Genomic DNA, 18,517 nt, shown 5'->3' with positions numbered 1-18,517 from the left:
CCGCTCTGTCTAAAGTTTAACATCACTTCCATGACATTATCTGACGGTTTCACTGAGGTGCATTGCCGCAAATTCTTTGGAACGCATGGTGCAAGTGTTTGGAATGCCTCGTGCATGCTCAGTGCGAAATTTCTGGTCGCAACATCACTTCCGGAGCATTCTACGATGGGGAGCAAAATATGACACTACACCACCTTCTCACTGTAGCCTTACTGCGGATGAGTGCAGGGTGTACCAAGATGGCCACGATGGAACGTCACTTCCGTGACGGGTCGCATAATCTGACGAAACACTGGTGCACTCCTTAACAAACAGCTGTTCTCTGGTTGTTAAGAATGCTGGCGGACACCTGCTCCTTACAAAAATGCTAGTGCTCCTAAACACTCATGCAAATGCTCCTTAACACTGCAAAAAAACACTGCTAAAGGCTAATTTTTTTATATAAATAAACAGTGCTGCGCTACTAAAAATACAATATGCATAAACAACACGATGAAGACAGGTACTAAATATGCCAGTCCATGAAAAAAGATGAGTAAGGCCCCTTTCACACTACCGATCCGTTCAGATCCGCCTGTCAGCTTTTCAGGCGGACCTGAACGGATGCTCCATAGAGCTCTATGGAGCGTCAGATGTCAGCGGTGACAAGTCCGTCAGATCGGGTGACAACGGACACTGCGGTCTGTCGTCACCCGATCTCCCATAGGGGAGAACGGCGCTGTGACAGGTCCGTCCCTGCGCAGTGTGCAGAGATGGGCCTGTCCTCTTCCTGCTCAGCGGAGATCGCTCCGGCGATCCCCGCTGAGCAAGCGGATATCCATGGGGCGGATCAGCACTGATCCGCCCCGTGTGAAAGGACCCTTAACAGGTGGCAGAAAATAATCCACCATTCGTGTAAGATGATCCAAATAAACTGTGCCTGTGCTCTCCTCCACCTACTATGTATAAAAACAGAATGGCGAGATCTTGTGCTCTCTGTTTAAAACCAATTTATTTCCATAAAAGATGAGTCAAACATACTCACAAGTAAGGCACTATAAGCCGTGCTAGCTATACAAGCATAGATACAAATCCAACTGTATAGCTACGGTGTGACGTCAGCATGTGGGCTCCATCCCCTAAATGCTTCTCTCTTGGTAAGTATACCTTTCCTTTCCCCTTTCTCCACCAATACTTCCAATTGCTTTTTGAACTCAAACATGGAGTTCTTATTAAGCAGAGAGTACGTTTCCATATCAGACATTTGTCTACTCATCTCCTCTTGGTAATACTGCTTATGCCGCGTACACACGGTCAGAATTCTCAACAACCAATGTTCGATGTGAGTTTGTTGTCAGAAAATCTGACCGTGTGTATGTTCCATCGGACATTTGAAATCGGAAATTTTGAAAACAAATGTTTGAGAGCTGGTTCTCAAATTTTCGGACAACAAAACTTGTAGTAAATTCCGAGCGTGTGTACACAATTCCAACGCACAAAATTCCACAAATGCTCGGAATCAAGCAGACGAGCCGCACTGGCTATTGAACTTCATCTTTCTCGGCTCGTCGTATGCGCTGTACGTCACCGCGTTCTTGACATTTGGAATTTCCAATAACATGATTGTGTGATCGTGTGTATGCAAGACAAGTTTGAGCCAACCTGTGTCGGAAAAAAAATCCACGGTTTTGTTGTCGAAATGTCTGATCGCCTGTACACGGCAATTACTCATAATTACTACCCCCCCCCCCCCCCCCCTTGTCCGCAAGGCAAATCACCACATCTTTATTTTGTTAAATACGATCAATCCCCTTCTCAGCCATTGAGGGGATTTAATAGTTTTAATATTTATATTTTCCAAGTCTTCCACTACCAAATTCCTAAATACAACAATGAGTTTATTATCTGCATTCAGAGGATTAAAAACCGATGTATTTTTTTTAAGGACGAATGACAAAATATCTTTCTCTTAGGAGGCCTGGTGTCTGCTTCAAGGTACGTAGAAGAAAAAAATCACAATAAGCGCATATTAATTGGTTTGCGCAAAAATTATAGAGTCTACAAAATGGGGGATAGATTTATGGCATTTTTGTTATTATTTTTTAGCAATGGTGGTGATCAGCGATTTTTATCGGGACTGCAATATTGCGGCGGACAGATCGGACACTTTTGACACCAGTGACAATCATACATCGAACAAAAAAATACACTGATTACTGTCTAAATGTTACTGGCAGGGAAGGGGTTAACACTAGGGGACGATCAAGGGGGTTACCTGTGTTCCCTGCGTGTGTTCTAACTGTGGGTGGGATGGGACTATTAGGAGAGAGAGATCGGTGTTCATACTTTACACACACAGATCCTGGTTCTCGCTCTGTCACGAGCGATCACGGGTGTGCTGCGGGCACTCGCATCGGCTCCAGCGACGAGCTGCGGGAGCCCCCCTAGTGGTCAAAAGGCGAACCGACATAAGGTAACATCGTTTCGCCCACCCGTGCCATTCTGCCACAGTAAAACTGTGGCGGCTGGTCGAGAACCGGTTAAACAGAGAGCACTAGATCTCGCCATCCTGTTTTTATACATATGCTGATCGTTGCACACTTGGAGAGCTTGTCAACCACTTAGAGGAAGTGTATAGAGTTGAGGATTTCTGGTGTCAGTTTTACGCTAGTCCCTTGTGATATCCCCAGAGGGGAACTGCTTTATTTGACCCGCTGGTGAAACAGGAGTCAAATTGTAAGATGAGCAGCCTAATACACAGGTGGAGGAGAGCACGAGCACAGATTTGGATCATCTTACACGAATGGTGGACTATTTTCTGTCACCTGTTTTACTCATATTTTTTCATGGACTGGAATCTTTAGTTCCTGTCTTTATTGTATTGTTTATGCATATTGTATTTTTAGTAGCGCAGCACTGTTTATTTATGTATTTTTTTTATATAGGTGGAGTGAAAACACTTTGCGTGATAGCAGCTACTATTTTTTATTCACTGTCACATTTATTGGTATTTAGGATTTGATTGCACGTCACATGAACGGCTATGAAAGATCGGACATAATAAGGTAGAGTTATCGGTTTACATTAACCCTTACACAGCATAGGATGGCTTTATGAAACAGAGGCACTGGCAGTAATTGTTTTTAACTTTATACTACAATGGCAGGGCTGTGTAATGTAAAGGGGAGCTGTATAATGTAAAGGGGGGCTTTGTAATGTAAAGGGGCTGTGTAATGAAAAGGGGGGCTGTGTAATGAAAAGGGGGGCTTTGTAATGTAAAGGGGCTTTGTAATGTAAAGGGGCTGTGTAATGTAAAGGGGGGCTGTGTAATGTAAAGGGGGGCTGTGTAATGAAAAGGGGGGCTTTGTAATGAAAAGGGGCTGTGTACTGTAAAGGGGCTGTGGAATGTAAACAGGGCTGTGGAATGTAAAGGGCACTGTTTAATGTGCAGGGAGGCAGTGGAATGTGCAGGGGGAGCTGTGTAATATAAAGGGAGCTGTGCCACTCAGTATTTACTGTTCTAAATAAATATTGTTGTCTGATGTGTTCAGACTTTGCTACCTGCAGGGAGTGTCCTTTTTTTTTTTTTTTTTTTTTTTTTAAGAACAGATAAAATAAAAAAATTGAGTACTTCTGACTGCTTGAATTTTTTGATGAAAACCATGGGCAGTAATTGTGATGCATCATGATGCATTGCGGAAATCGAATCGTTGACAAGATAATTGTTTTTGAATCATGATACCAGTAGCGATAAGCACCTCTAGTGTGCATGGAGCCTAAGGGCAGATTTTAAACTGATAAACAGTGTGCTATAGTCAAATTGCTTGCAGTGATAATGTACTCAATGCAGTTTATCCTAAAATCGGCATCCTATTTTTGTACCAGCCTGCCCTGCGTAATATTCTGGCTTCTGTTAACTACTTCCAGCTGTTCTTGCATGAATACTTCCAAGTGATATTACAGACATGTCAACACAATGCACACAAACCTTAAAACACAGGTAGGAAAAGAACCAATGCATACAACATAGATCTTGGGGTGGGACCTTTTGATCTTCAAGGATAGCAGTACTCGTGAACATAGGTGTTAATGGTGCAATCTGATCAATAATGGCTGCTTTAGGGGATAATAGTATTCCTAGCTAAAATAAAAATCAGTTGTCTTGAATGGATTCTACCAGTCAACTGCTATTCGTATACCAGGATAAGGCTGATGGACGGACTTTCGCGGTGGTCCGACTGACTTTCTGAACGAGCGGACTTGGCCACACACAACCGGACTAAGTCCGTTTGAAAGTCTGTTTGTTTTGAATGTGATTACGTAAACAGGACTAAACAAGTAAGTTCAATAGCCAGTAGCCAATAGCTGCCCTTGCGTCGTATTTGGTCCGTCGGACTAGCAAACAGACGAACGGTTTTCCCTATTTTTAGTCCGTCGGATAGATTTGAAACATGTTCTATTTCTAGGTCCATCTGATTTTTTTTTTTTTAAAAGAGATCGGACTAGCCCACACACGACCGGATTGTCCGACGGACTGATCACGTTGGACCTAGTCTGCTGGAAAGTCCGGTTGTGTGTAAGCGGCATAAAAGGGGCAGAAACTTGCTTTCTAAACAGATTGCAATCAAGACAATGGAAGATCATGTGACAAATTTGTTATTATGTGATCTTCTAGATTTTGTGGTACATATTCATATCTAGATATTATTTTTCATCATTATCTATTTTGCTTGCTCTTGTAGCCCTGAAGAAGGGGGAGTGGTGTTGCCCCTGAAAGCATTGGCTACGATTCCAGCAATGAAAATGATCTTGGCATTTTTTTATCCGGTTTTGGTATGGGACTCCTTTCTGTATTTCTATGGTTTGAGCTGCTGTTGGGTGCCTATGACGGGAAGCCTTGCTGTTTGGGAGCTGCCTTGCCAAAGCGTGGTTCGGCTTTGGTATTCCTTCTTCTGACAATAGTTGTAAGTCTAAAAGTTCCCAACGCCTCTAAGTACATTGTTCTAGAGTCCAAAAAAAATACGTTGTCTGGGATGGATTCTATTAAAGAAAATATAGTATGTTCTATAGTCTACTACAGCCTTTCTCAACCTTTTGAACACAGAGGAACCCTTGAAATAGTTCTCTGGTCCTGCTAAACCCCTGCTAAAAATTAGAAATCTACAACTCATGATACATTAGTGTGATGGTCAGTGGGAAGAAAGGACCTTACACTTGTGGTCATTGGAAAGAATGACCTCCTTACAGATAGTTAAAAAGATCAAAGGTGTCAGTGGGAACTTATCTGAGAGGCAGAAATTGCTCAATGCTGCAGGAACCCCTAGCTAGCTCTGGAGGAACCCTAGGGTTCCACGGAACCCTGGTTGAGAATCACTAGTCTACTATATACCAGGATAACCTAGTTCTTACAGTATCTACAGGGCATGAACTTATATACTCAACAAGTGACATTTTGCAAGTTGGAGCCACAATCATTCAAATCTTCCGGAATCCATCCATCTATTGCATACTTACATTGGACCTTGTTGAACCAATGTAAAGTTGTATGTTTCAATTCTGAGGGGCCATTGAGGAATCCCTGTTGTAGTCAGAGAGGTTTGGACTTTGCCTTGATAGGTGTCCTTCTTTCTCATCTCAGAAAGTTGGGCAGTAAGGTGTGTGGTGCTATATAAATATATGTTGCTTACATGTTTTAATGATGTCGCTGTTAATAAATAACTTTCATTGATGAAAAAGGTTAGCTAACGTCAAAGCACAAAGGAGTGGTCATATTTGATTGTATTTCAATTGGAAAAATTACAGAGAAAACACCAAGGCTGAAGTGCAGATTGAGAAACACCCCCGGCAGTCAACTGTACATTATACACCCTGGTTGTTACATACGTTTAATCTCAGGCCGCCTTTCACAGGCTGCTGTATTTACAACTCCTCCCAATAAGGGAATAAGATTGTACTTTGGCTCAGCGGGACCATAAGAAAGTTGGTATATAATATATCAGAACTAAATTGGATTCACAGATTAAGGCTGTTCATACATTATACAATTTTCTTGTACAGTTTTCCTGTAGGTTTATCAAAAACCATATAATATGAGGTCAAACCTAAAGACTTTTAATTTGTATGCAGTCAGGCAGGCACTTGCACTACATAGTTGAACTTAAATCTAAAGGAAATTGAATGGGAAAATTGTTTAATGTATGGCCAGCTTAAGGCCTCATTCACATGGGCACTAAAGCCCGTACACTGTCAATGAGCCATTGTTTATGCATCTGGAGCAACCAGGTGCTGCTTCCAGGAGGCAGCTCATGAAAGTCTATGGGGATACCCACTCATCATAACTTGACAAGTGGGTGGGTGAGTGTCACTATAGACCAGGGGACATTGCAGGACCCTAACAATCACAGGCATGACTCCTAGAGGCAGAGGCATGATGGGATTTGTAGTTTCAAAACAGCTGGAGAGGCGAGGTTCCCTACCCCTGCTATAGACTTACATGAGCTGTCTGAGCGAAGCACCTGGCAGTTGTAGACACATAAACAAACGACCCATTATGGTGTATGGGTCTCGGCGCCCGTGTGATGAGCCCTAACACACTGTGCCATAAAGGTCCAGGTACAGAAAACATATAGAGACAGCTGGGCTGCAGAGCATGACATTTTGTTTTTTGCTCTGAACATTAGATTGGTTCTTCACAAAAGCATGCTATTATCATTAAAGTAGAACTCAAGCCAAAACTATGTAACGTTTTTATTGAAATTCAAATTTTGATACAGATCTGAGTCAGGTTTCTACCACTGTGTCCCCAATGGGGAGATTTCCTCATTTTCTTTCATGATGACATGACAGGTAGTGGGAAAAATCTCCCCATTCAGGAGCCAGACCTCAGTAAAAACCTATTATGCCGCCTACACACGGTCGGACATTCCGACGGCAAATGTGCGATTGGAGCGTGCTGTCGGAAATTCCGACCGTGTGTAGGCTCCATCGGAATTTCCAGAATCTCAAAATTTGAGATCTGATTCTCAAATTTGCCGACAACATAATCTGTTTGTGTAAATTCCAATCGTGTGTACACAATTCCGATGCACAAAGTTCCACGCATGCTCAGAATGAAGCAGAAGAGTGGCTATTGAACTTAATTTTTCTCGGCTTTTCGTACGTGTTGTACGTCACCGCATTCTTAACGTTTGGAAATTCCGACAACTTTGTGTATGTAAGACAAGTTTGAGCCAACATCCGTCAAGAAAAATACCATGGATTTTGTTGTGGGAATGTGCGATCGTGTGTACGTAGCATTAGGGTTCCCCTTCCTTCACCATTTTATTAAAACTCGAGGTGCATCATCTGAGAACAATTGCTCTGGCGCTGTGATTGGGTGTAGTGATGTAAGTACAGCATGGCTCGCACTCAGTGGGGGAGATTTACTAAAACTAAAGAGAGCAAAATCTGGTGCTGCTGGACATAGAAATCAATCAGCTTTCAATCAGCCCTCGTTCACACTGAATGCCGCTTTTAAATCGTGCTGAAATCGCATGATTCCAAAGCTGCATTTCAGTGTGACTTCAGGTACGACTTGAAAGACATCTGTGCAGCTTCATGCACAGATGTCTATTGAAGTCGCACCCGAAATCACCAAAAGTGGTGCAGGAACTACATTTGCAAATTGGTGTGGAGCCGCAAAGTTGGCGTCGCACCAATTAGAACTGGGTTATAGCCGCCAATAGGCTGCAAATTTTAATGCGATTTGACCTCTCAAATCGCATGACAAATCACTCCAATGTAAATGAGTGTTTATTGTCAAAGCTTAACTGAGCAATTTGAAGTTAAAACGAATTAGTTACCATGTACAGCTGCACCAGATTCTGAGTGCTCCAGTTTTAGTAACTCAACCCCACTGTGTATCTGAGGCTGGATTCACACTAGAACACACAGCGGCTCACAGCAGGAGTCTGGTGCGTTTCCATTCGCAGTTTCAGGACTGATTTCAGCCTGAATTTTGGGCTGAATTCGGACCTGAAACAGACCAAAAGACGCACAGGGCTCCTGTGCAATTCACACCAGAGCCGCTGCAGAGATGTGTGAACCGGCACCATAGAGAGCCGGTCACAATCTCCTGCTATGTGAACTGAATACAGGGAAATCTGCATCCAATTAGCAATAGTGTGAATCCAGCCTAAAGCCAAACTGTATTTTTCTTAGAGTTTGTTTTATGTTTTACTAGATTGTGGCCCTTTTGGGAGATCTTCTTTTACTTCCTATTGGAGATACAACAGGAATTAAAAGTAAATCTCTCCAAAGTGAGGGGAAATCCCCACTTGTACAGCTGTCACTGAGAAAGATGTCCCCGGTGGAGATATCCCTTGACTTCCTGGTCCAATGTCAACTGTCAAAGTGAAATGTTAGGATTTCCCTCACTTTCTGCCCAGGTAATAATGGTCAGCAGTCCGGGAAACAGACATCAATAAAAACTAGACAATCCATCTAGTATTACATTTTAAAACATTATTGGATCGAGATACACTTTAAGCATATTAGTGCATGCAGCGTGTCAAGTCCTAGCTAGTCCTCCTCCTACAAGTACCAGCAAGTTATTTGCATTTCTTCCTGAGCCTGCCTCTGACCTTACTCATTACCCAACCAGTCAAAGCCGTGGCTCCATATCTTTTGGCTGGATATGCTGGGGATTGCCTTGGATTCTCTTACAATATTGTAAAGAAAATAATAAAGCCTTGTGTATAAAACTGTCTGAAAACAGTAACTGCCTGCAACACTCATGGAACTGGTATAAGAAAAGGAGGAGATGAGGGCTGTCATGGGGAAATTATTTTCTCTATGGGACACTTTCCTGCAGTAACATGGTTATGTAGCCAGGTACTGAAAGTGGAGTTCCACCCAAAAGTGGGAACTTCCCCTTTAAGCACTCCTTGCCCCTTTACATGCCATATTTTTTTTTTGGGGGGGGGGAACCTTCTCTTTAGAGGGACTTCCTGTTCCACTTTCTCCTTCCGCTTTCTTGGCCACCTAGGCGACTCTTCCTCTCCCCCTAGGCAGCCCATCCCTGCAATCTTCTGGGACACGTCACGGGTCCCTGAAGATTGCCTGGCCAATAGCAGAGCACACAACAGTAAAATCAGTCTGTATATGCAGTAAAACATGCTTGTTATACTCACTGTAGAACCTAAGGGTTTAATCCTCTGCATTGTGTAAACAGATTGTTTGATCCTGTCTCCTTCGATCTTCCCCTTCTTCCACAGTCCCCAATCTATCTGCTGATAGAAAAGAGCCTTGGCAGCAAGCACACATGTTCAGTTTGGTGTGCATTGTGGAGAGTTTTTTTTTTTGTAATGTATGTGTATGCATGTGATCAGCACAGGTCCAATCAGCACTGTGCAGACAGAGGATCAGGGGTCCTCCAGCCCCATAGGACAATTAGGGAAAAATGAAAACTCCTCCTAAAAGCTTTAACCAGTGCTCGGTGGACACTGATAGAAGTCACAAGACTGCTATATACTGCTGATGAGAAAAGGTATTTAGCAGTTTATATTTACTAAGGCTGGGTTCATATATATGTGAATTGGACCACGTCTAATGTGCATAACATGAATAGTGAATGTGAACGGCTTTCAATGCAGCTGGTTCACACATGTATATGGCAAATGCAGTGTGCTTTTGAAAAGCGTCCTATGTGTTTTTTGGCCGGTTCAGGTGAAAAATCTCTGTATTAAAACTGCTACTACAGTGATCCTTGCTGTTCTGGGTTTTGTGCTGAGCAACCGCTCTGCTGCATAGTGAACACATCATTCGCTCAGCATGGGTGCCATTCACAAAACGCTTTGCATTTTTCTTAAAGCTTTTGTTAACCTAAAAAAAAACATGGATCCTGCTTCTTTAAAGCATGTTATACAGCACTGTGCTTGTGCTGTGAAATTTGGCCTTCTCTATCACCTAAAAAACCTGGCTGATCCATCCTGCCAGTTTCTGTTGTCCCTATGTAAACTGACCATGGTTTATCATGGCTGCTGAGCCCTGACACAGTTGTCAGTTTTACATGCCTCCGTCATCCACAGCTCTCCTCTGTCCTTCTCTGTGCTCCTGTGTCCTCCTCCACCCTCCCCACCCTGCCTGTATGCTCCATGTCCGTGTCCGCCCCCTCCTGCTGCTCAAATTACAGTTAATTTTTTACAGTATTCTCTCTGTTTAATTATTTAAGGTGCCCCAGTGTCTGTGTATTGTAAACATATGCAGCATATAACTCATTTTCAAGTGCTAATCGGCGCTCAGGTGACCCGCCGCCTCTCTCCTTCTCTCCTCCTCCCCTCCTGACTGACATCAGCGGGGGATACTCAGCTCCGCCACTGCAACTGTCTAGCGCTCACAAATCAGGTATATAGCTGCTTATTTTTATGTAGCAAGGTCTCTGGCTTCCTTCGGTCTAATGAGAACCTCCAGGGCCAGAGATAGCGGACATCCTTCTGTATATGGTGGGTTGTGAGGCATAGTGGGTGCAAGTTATAAATGCAAAACAGATGTTTATTTCTCTTACAAACTTTTATGGGGGAAATAAGGTTAGGGCCAGGACACCCTTGAGTAGTTGCAAGTTCAAATAGCAGACTCCGAGACATCAATAGGACAGCCATGCAGGGAAAGGCCTCCAGAAAAAAGCCACATCTGCACTTGCAGGAATGCTGTCTCCTACGGCAACAGTCTTTAACAGTTCCTGACACATAGCGTAACAGTCCTTTCACCTTCACTACAACTTCTCCTTGCATTTCTTCAGTACACTGAGCTCTTGGTCTCTCACTAGGCCCTCTGATTCACTGTCACTGAATCCCTTGAGCTCCTCCTATCTTCCTCAAGCATCAGATCTGCTGGGTCCCTAGCTTGGCACTCCCGATACTCCTTAACCACTTTGAGACTGGACCATTTTGCTGGTCAAAGATCAGACCACTTTTTGCGATTCGGCACTGCGTCGTTTTAACTGACAATTGCGCCGTCGTGCGACGTGGCTCCCAAACAAAATTGACGTCCTTTTTTTCCCACAAATAGAGCTTTCTTTTGGTGGTATTTGATCACCCCTGCAGTTTTTACTTTTTGCGCTATAAACAAAAATAGAGCGTCAATTTTGAAAAAAACGCATTATTTTTTACTTTTTGTTATAATAAATATCCCCAAAAATATATAAAAAAACATTTTTTTCCCTCAGTTTAGGCCGATACGTATTCTTCTACATATTTTTGGTAAAAAAAATCGCAATAAGCGATTATTGATTGGTTTGCGCAAAAGTTATAGCGTTTACAAAATAGGGATAGTTTTATAGCATTTTTATTAATAATTTTTTACTATTTTTTTTTTTTACTAGTAATGGCGGCGATCAGCGATTTTTATTGTGACTGCAACATTGTGAGGGACCCATCGGACATTTTTGATACATTTTTGGGACCATTGTCATTTATACAGTAATCACTGCTATATAAATGCAGTGATTCCTGTGTAAATGACACTGGCAGTGAAGGGGTTAACCAGTGGGTGGCAGTGTAGGGGTTAAGTGTTCCTAGGGGTGTGTTACTAACTGTGGGGGGGTTGGGCTTTCATTTAGTGAACACTGATCTCTGCTCCAATCACATGGAGCAGAGATCAGCGTCACTAGTTGCTAGGCAGAATGGAGAAATGTTGTTTACAACGGCACTTCTCCATTCGGCCAATCCGTGAGACGATCGCGGGGATGCCCGCAGCGATCGAGTCCGCGGGTCCCGCGACCGGACTCACGGGGGTCCCGACCAGCGTGGGAGCGCACCGCCGGCGGCGTGCTCCCGATGGCAGGGCGGCAAATTTAAAGGGACGTACATGTACGCCCATTTGCCTGCCCGTACCATTCTGTCGACGTACATCGTCGTGCGCTGGTCGGCAAGTGGTTAAGCTTCACCCCACTGGCCCACTTAGTCCCTGGCTTGACACACAAGGCGGCTCAGCAAGCGTCACCTCTGCTGGCTGGGTACCTGACTTGACCACCGTCTGAAGTTTCCCGATTCTCCACTATGGCCGTTCAGTGAGAATACTGATCCGGTACTTGCTTCAGTTACTCACTGTGGTCCCTGGTAATTAGGCGGTTGGTTTCCTAGTGGCGACAGCTTCCCCTCTACCTCCAAGCACTGACCTGCTCTCCGGCCAGCAGAACCGTTACTTCTGGTTGGACTGCAAACTGAAATCCCAACTCTGTGCTGCTCTCTTGCTTCTGGATAGGCCCTCAGACAGCCTAGCAGCCAGACGCCCCTGGGATTGGCACAATCTCCAGCCTAGCAGCTCAGGGAACATGACATACGTCCACCCAGACAGCTGTCCAGGTGGCACAGAACCTGGATCACCTGATTCCACTCGAATATATAGGCTCTCCCAGCAGGCCAAGTGATCCAAGAAAAGCCTTGCCCATTGGCTGAGATACCCCATAAACCCATAAACTGACCTTGGGTTGCCCTTCTCATATCTAATACCACCAAGTACCCGGCCACCTAGTGGTAGAAGAGAAAAGTGCGCCAAGGCAAAACTTAGGGAGAAATCAATGGATCTCTAACAATCAACCAGGATAACTACTTCCTGCAAGTAAATATGTGAGGAACAACCCTGCCTAAACTCCAGGGTGCTACATTTACAAAGCACAGACACTGGGGCACCTTACATAATTAAACTGAGAGGGTACTGAAAAGTGTATATAGTGGCTTAACAACACTTTAATAAATGCAAGGCATTGGACAAGGTGGTGATTGTGACATCATGACCCTGCCTCACCATCTTGCTCAATCAGAGAACACAGAAGGCAGTGGCGATCACTGTAGTACAGCAGCTACTACAGTGATTCTCAGCTTCCACGGGGATCCCACAGGTATGAAATATGTATGCTTACCTTGGTTCAAACTGCATTAATGTAACTATGCTATAAAATCCATACCTAGAATTCAGCTTTAACAACTGCAAGCAAACAAACAGATACAACGGAAATATATAACTTACTATGGCACCAACACACAAGAAAACTATGCACTAAGGTCACATGCTTTTTGTTTTGCACGGCTAAAATGTTCTCCAGGCTTGTCTAGCCAGTTATTGAATGCGTTTGTTAAGGAGTTTTAATGCAGCACTGAAAGAAGGAATAAAAGGTCTTAGAGTTACACTGAGACAATGGAGCTGAAATAGAGCTATTCATATTCAAATACAGGTTACTGCAATCAACTTGTCTACAGCGCTCTGCTGTCATCAGATATCCAAGGTGACCGATACTCTCCGAAATAGCAGCAATCGTGTTCTCAGAAACGGCGACAATCTATGTGCGTTTGAGTCCTACAGAGGAGCTACCAGTCCCAGCATACTCTTCCAACATGGACAGGCATACATTGCTGTTTGTAGGAACACCGAGGGTCTTTTCACACGGGCTTTTAACCCGGTGCACTCCATTTTGCTCAGTGAAAATCACTCCGCTGATCCCCGCTAAACAGACAGATGACAGGCCCTTCTCAGAGACAGATCTCTCAGAGCCCCGCTGTCCTCTATGGGAGATCCGTTTTCATCCGATCCGATCCGATCCTCCAGACAGATGGAAAATAGGGTTTCCATTTGTCTGGATTTCACAGACAGGATCGGATCGGATAGCGGCAGGTGTCAGCGGACATGTCACAGCGGACACCCGCCACTCCATAGAAGTGAATGGAGCATCCGATCAGGTCCACCTGTAAAACAGGTGGAACTGATCGAATCGCCCATGTGAAAGGGGCCTTAGAGGGCAGTTCACACAATTTTGAGGTTTGTGTGAGGGTATATTTAGACGAGCTAAATTACTGAATTCTATAATTCTATATCTTTTACCCCCCCACACTGAATGCGGCTTTGAAATCGAGCAACTTCACTTGAAATCGCATGATTTCAAAGCCGCATGTCAGTACAACTTCAGGAGCGACTTGGCTGACATCTGTGCAACATTATGCACCCTCCTCTGATGCTCTGTCAGCGCCGATGTCCTGCATTCCGTAAATAACGAGGGGCGTGGCAATTGGATTACGTCACCCGGAGGCCACGCCCCTTGCGATGTCACCGCCATGGGGTATGATGGGTCTGTGACATCACAAGGAGCGTGGCCTCCGGGTGACATAATCCGATTTCCACGCCCCTCATTATTTAAGGAATGCAGGACATCGGCGCCGATAGATCAGCGGGACGCAGCATCGGAGATGGATCGTCGGCGGGAGCAGCGGCGGCGGCAGAGGAAGAAGAACAACGGACAAAGAAGAGTGGAAGAAGGAGAAGACCGGAGGATGAAGATGCGGGAGAAGATGGAGGAAGATGCGGTGAAGAAGATTATTAATAAAATACTTGTCAAAAACTTATGCGGGAGAAGATGGAGGAATGAGCAGCGAAGAAGATTTTTAATAAAAGACTTGTCAAAAACTGTCTACTGTATTTTTTAACACTATACTACACTAGTTTTTTCCAGGTGAATAGGTAGGGGTACGATGTACCCCATACTCATTCACACAGGGGGGAGGTCGGGATCTGGGGGGGCCCCTTATTAAAGGGGGCTTCCAGTTTCCGATAAGGCCCCCGCCCGCAGACCCCAAACAACCACCGGGTAAGGTGGGACATCTTGGAGACAAGGTGCTTTGAAAAGCATCCATCCCCCCCCGTGTTGAGGGCATGCGGTCTGGTATGGTTCAGGAGGGGGGGGGCTCTCGCTCATCCCCTCCCTTTCCTGACCTGCCGGGCTGCCTGGTATGGACAGGGTTTTTTTTCGTAACGTTTTTTCTCCTCAAGTTACAGTCTCATTGTAGGTAAGAGTGTTTGGGGGAGCTGAGTTTCTCCACTCTCTCTATTCCTCTGCCCTTTTGTGCTGTTCCTGTTTGATCCTCATGCGTTTACTTATCCCTTTGTAGAAAATTTTAACCCCTGGAACTTCTCCTGATGAGTGGATGAACTCCACGAAACGCGTAGAGCGCTTTTATGCTACCATTTGCAAGCATATGTCTGAAATCCCCCCCCCCCCCTTCAATCAATTGAAGACTATTTCTGCTTTTTTCCAATCATGAATTTTATTGAGATGTTGATTATTACTGTAAATCATGTTGCAATATGTGCTTGTATATATACTGAAATATAATCTATTGATATCATTATTTATCATGTTATTACTTTATATCTTCTGAATTCTATAACTCAACCAATGAATTTCGGACATGTCCTTGCATACTTACTGTGTAGCTATGCTTCATTTAAAGTCCCACCATATATTTTTTTTAGAACCCTGTGTAGATGTACTGATAAGATAACATTGAAGAGAGTCAGGAGCAGTTGAAAAAAATGCCAAACTGCTCCTAAACGTCCGTTTACCAGCAGCAGTGTACATGAAGCCTTACATCCCTTTCACACCGAGGCGATTTTCAGGCGAGTGCTTTCACACTGGGGCGGTGCGCTTGCAGGACGGTAAAATAAGTCTTGCAAGCAGCATCTTTGGGGTGGTGCGGGTGTATACACCACCCCCAAAACGCCCTGCCCATTGACATGAATGAGCAGTGCTGCAGAGTCGCCTGTAAATCGTTTTCCCGCCGCAGCAACACGCCCGCTATTAACCCTTTTTTCGGCCGCTAGCGGGGTTAAAAGTGCCCTGATAGCGGCGCTTTACCACTAATGCCCGCTCTGCACCAGTGTGAAAGGGGTCTTAGTGTACCCCCCAGCCAGTTTCGGCTAGTGTCAGATTGTTCGCCACATTATCACAGTCCCACTAAAAGTCGCTGATCACCGCTATTACTAGTATTAAAAAAAGTCCAGTATCTATATCAGAGGCTATAACTTTCACACAAAACAAATAATATACACTGGGTTTTTATTTACCAAAGACATGTAGCAGAAAACATTTTGGCCTAAATTCATAAAGAAATTAGATTTTTTTTTTTTTAATTCTTGGAAATGTTTTATAGCAGAAAGTAAAAAATATTGTTTTTGTTTCAAAAATTTCAATTTTTTTTGTTTATATCGCAAAAAAAACTAATTAATCAATTAAATACCACCAAAAGAAATCTCTATTTGTGTGAAAAACATGATTAACTTTTCATTTGGTGACAGAGTTGCATGACCACGCGAATGCCAGTTAAATTAGCGCAGGGCTGAATAGCAATAAAATGCTTTAGTCATGAAAGGGAGTAAAATCTTCTGGAGATCAAGTACTTCACTCTTCCCCCTTATACTCTAGAACAGGGATGCCCAACCTTTTGAAGAGCGAGGACCACCTAAGCGATTTGGTAACCAGTTGTGGGCCACAATGAGCGGAGCGGGTGCATGGCAGCCCACTCTACTCTATAGAGCCCACTCTACTTTTTTTTTTTTGCAGATCGGATTGGAGGTAGGCGTTTGTAAACGGACACAAATCCATTTACATCTTCTACTCCTTAGAGGTGAATTGGAGGGTTCAATTGGGTCGGACTGACCGTGTGAAAGGTGCCTATGGATCAGTGCATGTAACCCCCAGGTGCACTGCTCTGCACCTGCGGATCAGTAACCACTGCAGAACAGATATGCCCATATATACATTGTGATTTTAGTAATAAACTTACTATTAATAACAGTATTCTATTCCATCACAGAGCAGGAGGTCTCAGGCCACATCAGAGGGCTCCGCGGGCCACATGTGGTCCCGGGCCACTGGTTGGGCACCCCTGCTCTAGAAACTGAATTGAAGGAGGACGGAGCAGTCTGCATATTCTACACATAAACAGTTTAGTGCCATTTGCTGCAGATCATTTTTAAACCTGCCATAAACCTATATGTAATAAAAGTTCTACAGAACATTACAGCCATTTCTTCTGGTACTATGGTAAGAAAATTACACCATACAAGTATACATACAGTAAAAGTCTGAAAGTTATAAACTTTTCCTCACCTCGTATGTTCTGTCTGGTTTCTCCTCAGGTTACAGTATGACTGGCGCACAGTAAACTTTCAGGCAAAGGCGTGGCCACTTCATGGTAAGGTGACTCGGCTGCATTTTGCATGTGCAACACACACATGGCAGTTGTCAAAACAAAAATGACATTCCTTTGATTGCCACTGGAGGGAGAACCATGAAAGGAGATGACTTCTGAGATCAGTGCGATGAAAGATGTCTTCAAAACTTTTGAACTATAATGCTGTGTACACACGGCCGGACTTTTCAACAGAATCCGTCAGACAATTCGATCGTGTGTGGGCTTCATCGGACCTTTAGATTTAGAACATGTTTCAAATCTTTCCGACGGACTCAATTCCGGTCGAAAAATCAGTTCGTGGGTATGCTAGTCCGATGGACCAAAACCGACGCTAGGGCAGCTATTGGCTACTGGCTATGAACTTCCTTATTCTAGTCCGGTCGTACGTCATCACGGTCGAATCCGTCGGACTTTGGTGTGATTGTGTGTGGCCAAGTCCGTTTATTCGGAAAATCCGTTGGAAGTCCGCCGAAAGTCCGTCCGGAAGACCGTCGGACCTAGTCTTCCGGAAAGTCCGGTCGTGTGAACACAACATAAAGCCGCTTGTGGGACATTAAAGGCACTTTCACACTGAGGCGCTGCGGCATTGGCGGTAAAGCGCCACTAGTTTTAGCGCCGCTTTACCATAGTTTTAGCAGCGCTTTTCGCCCACTAGTAGGCGCTTTTAACCCCTGCTAGTGGCTAAAAAAGGGTTAAAAGCACACGCAAAGCTGCAGCGGCACTTCGGCCGCACTGCCCATTGACTTTAATGAAGAGTGGTGTATACACTACTGCAAAAAGCACCAAAAATGCATAGATGTGAATCCAGCCTTAGGCTTGATTTACACCTATGCATTTTTTGTGATTTTTGCATTTTGTAGATTTGCTCCACAGAAGGTGTTCCTTAGGAACCCATGTTAAATGGACTGTAGTGCAAATCTGCAAAATGCAAAAAGCACTAAAAATGCATAGGTGTGACTCAAGCCTTAGGCTCGATTCACATCTATGCATGTTGCTTTTGAGCGTTTTTGCAGTGCTTTTTACGGTGCTTGTAGTTTGGCGTTTTTGGACACGCGTTTTTACAGCGATTTTGTCGCGTTTTGCGTTTTTTTACACTGTGGTTGCTTAGCAACCAGATATATACAGTGAAAAAAAAAGAAAAAAAAACGCAAATCGCGGTAAAAAAGCGGTTTTTGATGCAGGTCCATTGACTTCTATTACATGCAAAACGCTGCATTTTGCATGAAAAAAGTCCCCGACCCTTTCCAAAAACACAGAGGCACAAAAATGCATTGATGTGAACATGTTCCATAGGAACCCATGTTAAAAAATTTCTGCAGAAATGCAAAATGCATCAAAAAACGCGCTAGTGTGAATCGAGCCTTAGGCCCCTCTCACACACGCAGACTATTCCTTTCATCAGTTCAGTCACATTGTTTCAATCTGTTTTTTATATCAGTTTTTTTTTTATCTGTTTTTTCATCAGTTTTTCATCCATTTTTAAATCAGTTTGTCATCAGTTTTTCATCCATTTTTATATTATTATTATCATTATTATA

General features: G+C 43.9%; 1 protein-coding gene across 3 annotated transcripts in view; it reads right to left on the bottom strand.

Moving 5' to 3' along the window:
* LOC143934146 (uncharacterized) overlaps positions 1 to 17,019 on the bottom strand; it is a 159,181-nt gene extending 142,162 nt beyond the window's left edge. For 2 of the 3 annotated variants that reach the window (XM_077457509.1, XM_077457511.1), the window contains exon 1: positions 16,895 to 17,019. The gene's annotated coding sequence lies outside the window, so the exon portion shown is untranslated. Of the gene's footprint in view, positions 1 to 5,493; positions 5,625 to 16,894 lie in introns of those variants that run through there. The other variant, XM_077457510.1, reaches the window with a different exon arrangement.
* Positions 17,020 to 18,517: the final 1,498 nt, after the last annotated feature.

The sequence above is a fragment of the Lithobates pipiens genome, unplaced genomic scaffold, assembly GCF_037356315.1.
Source record: "Lithobates pipiens isolate NorthernLeopardFrog02 unplaced genomic scaffold, aLitPip1_a1.2 Scaffold_27, whole genome shotgun sequence".
Taxonomy (NCBI): Eukaryota; Metazoa; Chordata; class Amphibia; order Anura; family Ranidae; genus Lithobates; species Lithobates pipiens.
The sequence above is the reverse complement of the archived record's forward strand: the minus strand, read 5'-3'. Positions and strand labels throughout refer to the sequence as shown.